Genomic DNA, 10,292 nt, shown 5'->3' on the forward strand with positions numbered 1-10,292 from the left:
GCGCTCAAGATCTATAATAGAGTATGCAGGTGAAGTAAAAAAATTATACAGAGACCTACATTATCATCACCCTTTTGAACCTGTTCACAAGGATGACTTGGCAATTCGTCATGTGTGGTTTGAGTCATTTGTGAGCAAGCTATTTCTTGATGGCCTAGACCATGAACTAAACCTCTGTCGTCAATTGATATTTGCAATGCCTAACTGGCCTAGTCTTGATGATATTATTTCTAGCATGATTGAGGAGGAGACTCGTTTGGCACAACCGAAGGAGGATGGTCAGGAGCATGCAGATGCTCGTGCTGCATTATCCATAAAACCTTGTCATGCTACAAATTATTTTGGTAAGGTGGATAAAAGCAAATTGCTTTCTGACCATTGCAAGAGAAAAGGACACACCAAGGGTGAGTGTTTTGAGTTGCATGGTTATCCACCTTGGTGGGATAAAGGGAGATCTCAGCTAGGGGGAGCTCAGGGTTCAAACAAAAGACAAGCTAATTACAATGCATTTGCAGGGGAACTACCTGTGGTAGACATGCATGCTCTTGAGGATTTCAAATCCAAGCTCAAACTCTCCGAAGGCTGTTCTTCATCCCAAGGTTCCTCCAAAGTTGATTCTATCTTTAATGCCATCACCCAAGGTATGGAATCACACCAAGCATAGTCAAAATCATGGATAATTGATACTGGAGCTACTAACCACATGACAGGAGTGTCAGTGTCAAAACCGGCCGATCTCGTGTAGGGGGTCCCGAACTGTGCGTCTGAGGATCGAAGGTAACAAGGAATACAGGAGACACAACGTTTACCCAGGTTCGGGCCCTCTTAATGGAGGTAAAACCCTACGTCCTGCTTGATTGTATTTAATGAGTATAGGGGTTACAAGAGTCGATCTACCTCGAGATCGTAATGGCTAAACCCTAGATGTCTAGCCTATATGAATTCTGATAGCCTCTACGGACTAGACCCTCCAGTTTATATAGACACCAGAGGGGCCTAGTGTTGTACATGTTGGGGAACGTAGTAATTTCAAAAAACAATCCTACGCACACGCAAGATCTATCATGGTGATGCATAGCAATGAGAGGGGAAGAGTGTTGTACACGTACCCACATAGACCATAAGCAGAAGCATTATGACAACGCGGTTCATGTAGTCGTACGTCTTCATGATCTGACCGATCCTAGTACCGGAAGTATGGCACCTCCGCGATCTACACATGTTCGGCTCGGTGATGTCCCACGAACTCCTGATCTAGCTAAGTGTCGAGGGAGAGTTTCGTAAGCACGACGGCGTGATGACGGTGATGATGAAGCTACCGGCGCAGGGCTTCGCCTAAGCACTATGACGATATGACCGAGGTGGATTATGGTGGAGAGGGCACCACACACGGCTAAGGGATCAATGATCAACTTGTATGTTCTAGGGTGCCCCTGCCCTCGTATATAAAGGAGCAAGGGGGGAGGCCGGCCGGCCCTTGGAGGCGTGCCAAGGAGGGGAGGAGTCCTCCTCCTAGTAGGAGTAGGACTCCCCCTTTCCTAGTCCAACTAGGAGGAGGAAGGGGGAAGGAAGGAGAGGGAGAGAAGAGAAGGAAAGGGGGGTCATGGAAAAATGTATGATTTAATTCAGAACCCAAATGTGTCATGGAAAAATGTGCATCACCTCTCGTACTGTTTACAGCATTTTCCATAAATGATGAGCATTTTTGAAAGCAATTTGGATTTACTGAAAATATTTTAGGTGAACCTAGTGAATTCATTTGATGCTATGGGTTTAGGCAATCCCCATTCACTAGTAGAAAACGGAGCTTTAGCGCCGGTTCGTAAGGGCCTTTAGTGCCGGTTCCATAACCGGCACTAAAGGATGGTCACTGAAGCCCCCCCTTTAGTACCGGTTCGGCACGAACCGGCGCTAAAGTGCCACCACGTGGCGTGAGCTCGCGCCCTGGTATGGGGGACCTTTAGTACCGGTTGGTGTTACCAACCGGTACTAAAGGTTTTTTTTTGAAAATTTGGAAAAAAAAATTTGATTTTTTTTCGATTTTTATTTTTCCTGAATTATTTGATAATTTAGTCTCTAATAACCTCTCTTAACTGCTCAAGTGTGGATCACTCATTCCAAATCGCCTGACTTCCCGGCCGGTCACCCATCCTCTCACTCCCCCAGCCCGAGCACGCTTAACTTCGGAGTTCTATTCCCCCTACATTCCAAGTCTGCACTTGTTGTTTTCCTGACAAATGTAAGCTGTCAATCCTATTAACCCTTAGTAGTTTAGCTTGAGCATGAGGTCACACATTTTATCGTTTGAGTTTGAAACTATTATTCTAAAAAACAATAATTATGTAGTAACACTAATATTTCTTGAATAAGTAGTTTGACCATAGTTTGACCACCGTTTGATCAGATTTGGCCAAAATTCAAAAAAACTAAGATACTTATTTAGTAACACTAATAGTATTGCGTAATTATTTAGTAACACTCTATATTTCTTGAATCAGTTGTTTGACCGGTTTGACAAGATTTAACTAAAATTCAAAAAAGCATAAATTAGCGCATATCTTTTTTTCCTTTTACAATTTTGTCATTTCAAAAATTGTCCTAAACCCTAAACCTGGGACTTAAAACGTCGGAAACTCTATTCTAAACAGTAAAAACTAAGGGTTTAAACCATAAAACCTAACCCTAAACCCTAAAATGTAAACCGTAGCACTAAACGCTAAAAACGTCTAAAACGCCCAAAAACTCCATTTTCCCTTTGGAATTTTGTGCTTTTAAAAAATTGTCGAAACGGAAAACTGGTTGGTTCCTCTCTTTGGCACATTGTTGACCTGTACTAGTTGGTTCCTCTGTGTGTTGCATGTGTTTGAGAAGAAGAACCAAGTACTAGTGTTGGAATATATTCTTGCTCACTTAACCATGGGAGATCCAAGTAAAGAAAAAAACAGGGGATTCTAGTGTTAATAAGATGTATGAAATATTTAGCAAACTGCTTGAGCACCAGCAGCAATCAAAGGCTGCTCCTGAGCCAGTTAAGAATACACTTGATCCAAATTCAGTCCGACTATCAGGACCTGGTGACTACATCAGTTGGGCACGCCATGCCAAATTGATTTTGAGCACCAATGACTATGATTATTTACTTGTTGGCAATGAAGAAAGTTTGGAGAAAGGCGGTGCATGCAGGAAACAAATCAATGATAAAGTAATAGTATGGATGTTGGGAAGTATGGAACCAAAATTAGAGAACAAGTGGAAGGCATGGGCACTGTTTGTGAGGTCTGGTCATCTTTGAAGAAGCAATTTGTAGGGAAACAAATAAAATGCAAGCCACCCATATCATGCATGAGTTAACTAATTTGAAGCAGCGCTCAAGATCTATGACAGAGTATGCAGGTGAAGTAAAAAAATTATACAGAGACTTACATTATCATCGCCCTTTTGAACCTGTTCACAAGGATGACTTGGCAATTCGTCATGTGTGGTTTGAGTCATTTGTGAGCAAGCTATTTCTTGATGGCCTAGACCATGAACTAAACCTCTGTCGTCAATTGATATTTGCAATGCCTGAGTGGCCTAGTCTTGAAGATATTATTTCTAGCATGATTGAGGAGGAGACTCGTTTGGCACAACCGAAGGAGGATGGTCAGGAGCATGCAGATGCTCGTGCTGCATTATCCATACAACCTTGTCATGCTACAAATTCTTTTGGTAAGGTGGATAAAAGCAAATTGCTTTCTGACCATTGCAAGAGAAAAGGACACACCAAGGGTGAGTGTTTTGAGTTGCATGGTTATCCACCTTGGTGGGATAAAGGGAGATCTCAGCTAGGAGGAGCTCGGGGTTCAAACAAAAGACAAGCTAATTACAATGCATCTGTAGGGGAACTACCTGTGGTAGACATGCAAGCTCTTGAGGATTTCAAATCCAAGCTCAAACTCTTCGAAGGCTCATCTTCATCCGAAGGTTCCTCCAAAGTTGATTCTATCTTTAATGCCATCACCCAAGGTATGGAATCACACCAAGCATAGTCAAAATCATGGATAATTGATACTGGAGCTACTACCCACATGACAGGAGTGTGGGTGTCAAAACCAGCCGATCTCGTGTAGGGGGTCCAGAACTGTGCGTCTGAGGATCGAAGGTAACAAGGGATACAGGAGACACAACGTTTACCCAGGTTCGAGCCCTCTTAATGGAGGTAAAACCCTACGTCCTGCTTGATTGTATTTAACGAGTATAGGGGTTACAAGAGTCGATCTACCTCGAGATCGTAATGGCTAAACCCTAGATGTCTAGCCTATATGAATTCTGATAGCCTCTACGGACTAGACCCTCCAGTTTATATAGACACCAGAGGGGCCTAGGGTTGTACATGTTGGGGAACGTAGTAATTTCAAAAAACAATCCTACGCACACGCAAGATCTATCATGGTGATGCATAGCAATGAGAGGGGAAGAGTGTTGTACACGTACCCACATAGACCATAAGCAGAAGCATTATGACAACGCGGTTGATGTAGTCGTACGTCTTCACGATCCGACCGATCCTAGTACCGTAAGTACGGCACCTCCGCGATCTGCACACGTTCGGCTCGGTGATGTCCCACGAACTCCTGATCTAGCTAAGTGTCGAGGGAGCGTTTCGTAAGCACGACGGCGTGGTGACGGTGATGATGAAGCTACCGGCGCAGGGCTTCGCCTAAGCTGTATGATGATATGACCGAGGTGGATTATGGTGGAGAGGGCACCGCACACGGCTAAATGATCAATGATCAACTTGTATGTTCTATGGTGCCCCTGCCCTCGTATATAAAGGGGGGAGGCCGGCCGGCCCTTGGAGGCGTGCCAAGGAGGGGAGGAGTCCTCCTCCTAGTAGGAGTAGGACTCCCCCTTTCCTAGTCCAACTAGGAGGAGGAAGGGGGAAGGAAGGAGAGGGAGAGAAGAGAAGGAAAGGGGGGTCATGGAAAAATGTATGATTTAATTCAGAACCCAAATGTGTCATGGAAAAATGTGCATCACCTCTGGTACTGTTTACAGCATTTTCCATAAATGATGAGCATTTTTGAAAGCAATTTGGATTTACTGAAAATATTTTAGGTGAACCTAGTGAATTCATTTGATGCTATGGGTTTAGGCAATCCCCATTCACTAGTAGAAAACGAAGCTTTAGCGCCGGTTCATAAGGGCCTTTAGTGCCGGTTCCATAACCGGCACTAAAGGGTGGTCACTAAAGCCCCCCCCCCTTTAGGACCGGTTCGGCACGAACCGGCGCTAAAGTGCCACCATGTGGCATGAGCTCGCGCCCTGGTATGGGGGACCTTTAGTACCGGTTGGTGTTACCAACCGGTACTAAAGGTTTTTTTTTGAAAATTTGGAATTTTTTGTGATTCTTTTTTCGATTTTTAATTTTCCTGAATTTTTTGATAATTTAGTCTCTAATCACCTCTCTTAAGTGCTCAAGTGTGGATCACTCGTTCCAAATCGCCTGACTTCCTGGCCGGTCACCCATCCTCTCACTCCCGCAGCCTGAGCACGCTTAACTTCGGAGTTCTATTCCCCCTACATTCCAAGTCTGCACTTGTTGTTTTCCTGACAAATGTAAGCTATCAATCGTATTAACCCTCAGTAGTTTAGCTTGAGCATGAAGTCACACGTTTCGTCGTTTGAGTTTGAAACTATTATTATAAAAAACAATAATTATGTAGTAACACTAATATTTCTTGAATAAGTAGTTTGACCATAGTTTGACCACAGTTTGATCAGATTTGGCCAAAATTCAAAAAAACTGAGATACTTATTTAGTAACACTAATAGTATTGCGTAATTATTTAGTAACACTCTATATTTCTTGAATCAGTTGTTTGACCGGTTTGACAAGATTTAACCAAAATTCAAAAAAACATAAATTAGAGCATATCTTTTTTTCCTTTTACAATTTTATCATTTCAAAAGTTGTCCTAAACCCTAAACCTGGGACTTAAAATGTCGGAAACTCTATGCTAAACAGTAAAAACTAAGGGTTTAAACCATAAAACCTAACCCTAAACCCTGAAATCTAAACCGTAGCACTAAACGCTAAAAACGTCTAAAAACGTCTAAAACACCCAAAAACTCCATTTTCCCTTTGGAATTTTGTGCTTTTAAAAAATTGTCGAAACGGAAAACCGGTTGGTTCCTCTCTTTGGCACATTGTTGACCTGTACTAGTTGGTTCCTCTGTGTGTTGCATGTGTTTGAGAAGAAGAACCAAGTACTAGTGTTGGAATATATTGTTGCTCACTGAACCATGGGAGATCCAAGTAAAGAAAAAACAGGGGATTCTAGTGTTAATAAGATGTATGAAATATTTAGCAAACTGCTTGAGCACCAGCAGCAATCAAAGGCTGCTCCTGAGCCAGTTAAGAATACACTTGAGCCAAATTCAGTCCGACTATCAAGACCTGGTGACTACATCAGTTGGGCACGCCATGCCAAATTGATTTTGAGCACCAGTGACTATGATTATTTACTTGTTGGCAATGAAGAAAGTTTGGAGAAAGGCGGTGCATGCAGGAAACAAATCAATGATAAAGTACTAGTATGGATGTTGGGAAGTATGGAACCAAAATTAGAGAACAAGTGGAAGGCATGGGCACTGTTTGTGACGTTTGGTCATCTTTGAAGAAGCAATTTGTAGGGAAACAAATAAAATGCAAGCCACCCATATCATGCGTGAGTTAACTAATTTGAAGCAGCGCTCAAGATCTATAACAGAGTATGCAGGTGAAGGAAAAAAATTATACAGAGACTTACATTATCATCACCCTTTTGAACCTATTCACAAGGATGACTTGGCCATTCGTCATGTGTGGTTTGAGTCATTTGTGAGAAAGCTATTTCTTGATGGCCTAGACCATGAACTAAACCTCTGTCGTCAATTGATATTTCCAATGCCTGAGTGGCCTAGTCTTGATGATATTATTTCTAGCATGATTGAGGAGGAGACTCGTTTGGCACAACCGAAGGAGGATGGTCAGGAGCATGCTGATGCTCGTGGTGCATTATCCATACAACCTTGTCATGCTACAAATTCTTTTGGTAAGGTGGATAAAAGCAAATTGCTTTGTGACCATTGCAAGAGAAAAGGACACACCAAGGGTGAGTGTTTTGAGTTGCATGGTTATCCACCTTGGTGGGATAAAGGGAGATCTCAGCTAGGGGGAGCTCGGGGTTCAAACAAAAGACAAGCTAATTACAATGCATCTGCAGAGGAACAACCTGTGGTGGACATGCAAGCTCTTGAGGATTTCAAATCCAAGCTCAAACTCTTCGAAGGCTCATCTTCATCCCAAGGTTCCTCCAAAGTTGATTCTATCTTTAATGCCATCACCCAAGGTATGGAATCACACCAAGCCTAGTCAAAATCATGGATAATTGATACTGGAGCTACTAACCACATGATAGGAGTGTCGGTGTCAAAACCGTCCGATCTCGTGTAGGGGGTCCTGAACTGTGCGTCTGAGGATCGAAGGTAACAAGGGATACACGAGACACAACGTTTACCCAGGTTCGGGCCCTCTTAATGGAGTTAAAACCCTACGTCCTGCTTGATTGTATTTAATGAGTATAGGGGTTACAAGAGTCGATCTACATTGAGATCGTAATGGCTGAACCCTAGATGTTTAGCCTATATGAATTCTGATAGCCTCTACGGACTAGACCCTCCAGTTTATATAGACACCAGAGGGGCCTAGGGTTGTACATGTTGCGGAACATAGTAATTTCAAAAAACAATCCTACGCACACGCAAGATCTATCATGGTGATGCATAGCAATGAGAGGGGAAGAGTGTTGTACACGTACCCACGTAGACCATAAGCAGAAGCATTATGACAACGCGGTTGATGTAGTCGTACGTCTTCACGATCCGACCGATCCTAGTACCGGAAGTACGGCACCTCCGTGATCTGCACACGTTCGGCTCGGTGATGTCCCACGAACTCCTGATCTAGCTAAGTGTCGAGCGAGAGTTTCGTAAGCACGACGGCATGATGACGGTGATGATGAAGCTACCGGCGCAGGGCTTCGCCTAAGCTGTATGACGATATGACCGAGGTGGATTATGGTGGAGAGGGCACCGCACACGGCTAAGGGATCAATGATCAACTTGTAGTTCTAGGGTGCCCCTGCCCTCGTATATAAAGGAGCAAGGGGGGAGGCCGGCCGGCCCTTGGAGGCGTGCCAAGGAGGGGAGGAGTCCTCCTCCTAGTAGGAGTAGGACTCCCCCTTTCCTAGTCCAACTAGGAGGAGGAAGGGGGAAGGAAGGATAGGGAGAGAAGAGAAGGAAAGGGGGGTCATGCAAAAATGTATGATTTAATTCAGAACCCAAATGTGTCATGGAAAAATGTGCATCACCTCTGGTACTGTTTGCAGCATTTTCCATAAATGATGAGCATTTTTGAAAGCAATTTGGATTTACTGAAAATATTTTAGGTGAACCTAGTGAATTCCTTTGATGCTATGGGTTTAGGCAATCCCCATTCACTAGTAGAAAATGGAGCTTTAGCGCCGGTTCGTAAGGGCCTTTAGTGCCGGTTCCATAACCGACACTAAAGGGTGGTCACTAAAGCCCCCCCCCTTTAGTACCAGTTCGGCACGAACCGGCGCTAAAGTGCCACCACGTGGCGTGAGCTCGCGCCCTGGTATGGGGGACCTTTAGTACAGGTTGGTGTTACCAACCGGTACTAAAGGTTTTTTTTTTGAAAATTTGGATTTTTTTGATTTTTTTTCGATTTTCAATTTTCCTGAATTATTTGATAATTTAGTCTCTAATCACCTCTCTTAACTGCTCAAGTGTGGATCACTCATTCCAAATCGCCTGACTTCCTGGCTGGTCACCCATCCTCTCACTCCCGCAGCCTGAGCACGCTTAACTTCGGAGTTCTATTCCCCCTACATTCCAAGTCTGCACTTGTTGTTTTCCTGACAAATGTAAGCTGTCAATCCTATTAACCCTTAGTAGTTTAGCTTGAGCATGAAGTCACACATTTCATCATTTGAGTTTGAAACTATTATTCTAAAAAACAGTAATTATGTAGTAACACTAATATTTCTTGAATAAGTAGTTTGACCATAGTTTCACCCCAGTTTGATCAGATTTGGCCAAAATTCAAAAAAACTGAGATACTTATTTAGTAACACTAATAGTATTGTGTAATTATTTAGTAACACTCTATATTTTTTGAATCAGTTGTTTGACCGGTTTGACAAGATTTAACCAAAATTCAAAAAAACATAAATTAGAGCATATCTTTTTTTCCTTTTACAATTTTGTCATTTCAAAAATTGTCCTAAACCCTAAACCCGGGACTTAAAACGTCGGAAACTCTATGCTAAACAGTAAAAAGTAAGGGTTTAAACCATAAAACCTAACCCTAAACCCTGAAATGTAAACCGTAGCACTAAACGCTAAAAACGTCTAAAACGCCCAAAAACTCCATTTTCCCTTTGGAATTTTGTGCTTTTAAAAAATTGTCGAATCGGAAAACTGGTTGGTTCCTCTCTTTGGCACATTGTTGACCTGTACTAGTTGGTTCCTCTGTGTGTTGCATGTGTTTGAGAAGATGAACCAAGTACTAGTGTTGGAATATATTCTTGCTCACTTAACCATGGGAGATCCAAGTAAAGAAAAAACAGGGGATTCTAGTGTTAATAAGATGTATGAAATATTTAGCAAACTGCTTGAGCACCAGCAGCAATCAAAGGCTGCTCCTGAGCCAGTTAAGAATACACTTGAGCCAAATTCAGTCCGACTATCAAGACCTGGTGACTACATCAGTTGGGCATGCCATGCCAAATTGATTTTGAGCACCAGTGACTATGATTATTTACTTGTTGGCAATGAAGAAAGTTTGGAGAAAGGCGGTGCATGCAGGAAACAAATCAATGATAAAGTACTAGTATGGATGTTGGTAAGTATGGAACCAAAATTAGAGAACAAGTGGAAGGCATGGGCACTGTTTGTGACGTTTGGTCATCTTTGAAGAAGCAATTTGTAGGGAAACAAATAAAATGCAAGCCACCCATATCATGCGTGAGTTAACTAATTTGAGGCAGCGCTCAAGATCTATAACAGAGTATGCAGGTGAAGGAAAAAAATTATACAGAGACTTACATTATCATCACCCTTTTGAACCTGTTCACAAGGATGACTTGGCCATTCGGTCATGTGTGGTTTGAGTCATTTGTGAGAAAGCTATTTCTTGATGGCCTAGACCATGAACTAAACCTCTGCCATCAATTGATATTTCCAAT

At 42.7% G+C, this 10,292-nt stretch overlaps 2 pseudogenes; both read left to right on the forward strand.

Annotated features, from left to right (window-relative positions):
• Positions 1–3,560: 3,560 nt before the first annotated feature.
• Positions 3,561–4,109, forward strand: LOC147993263 (uncharacterized; annotated as a pseudogene).
• A 2,176-nt stretch (positions 4,110–6,285) lies between these two features.
• Positions 6,286–7,477, forward strand: LOC147993264 (uncharacterized; annotated as a pseudogene).
• Positions 7,478–10,292: the final 2,815 nt, after the last annotated feature.

This window comes from Triticum urartu, chromosome 1A, assembly GCF_056163025.1.
Source record: "Triticum urartu cultivar PI428250 chromosome 1A, HENAU_Tu73, whole genome shotgun sequence".
Taxonomy (NCBI): Eukaryota; Viridiplantae; Streptophyta; class Magnoliopsida; order Poales; family Poaceae; genus Triticum; species Triticum urartu.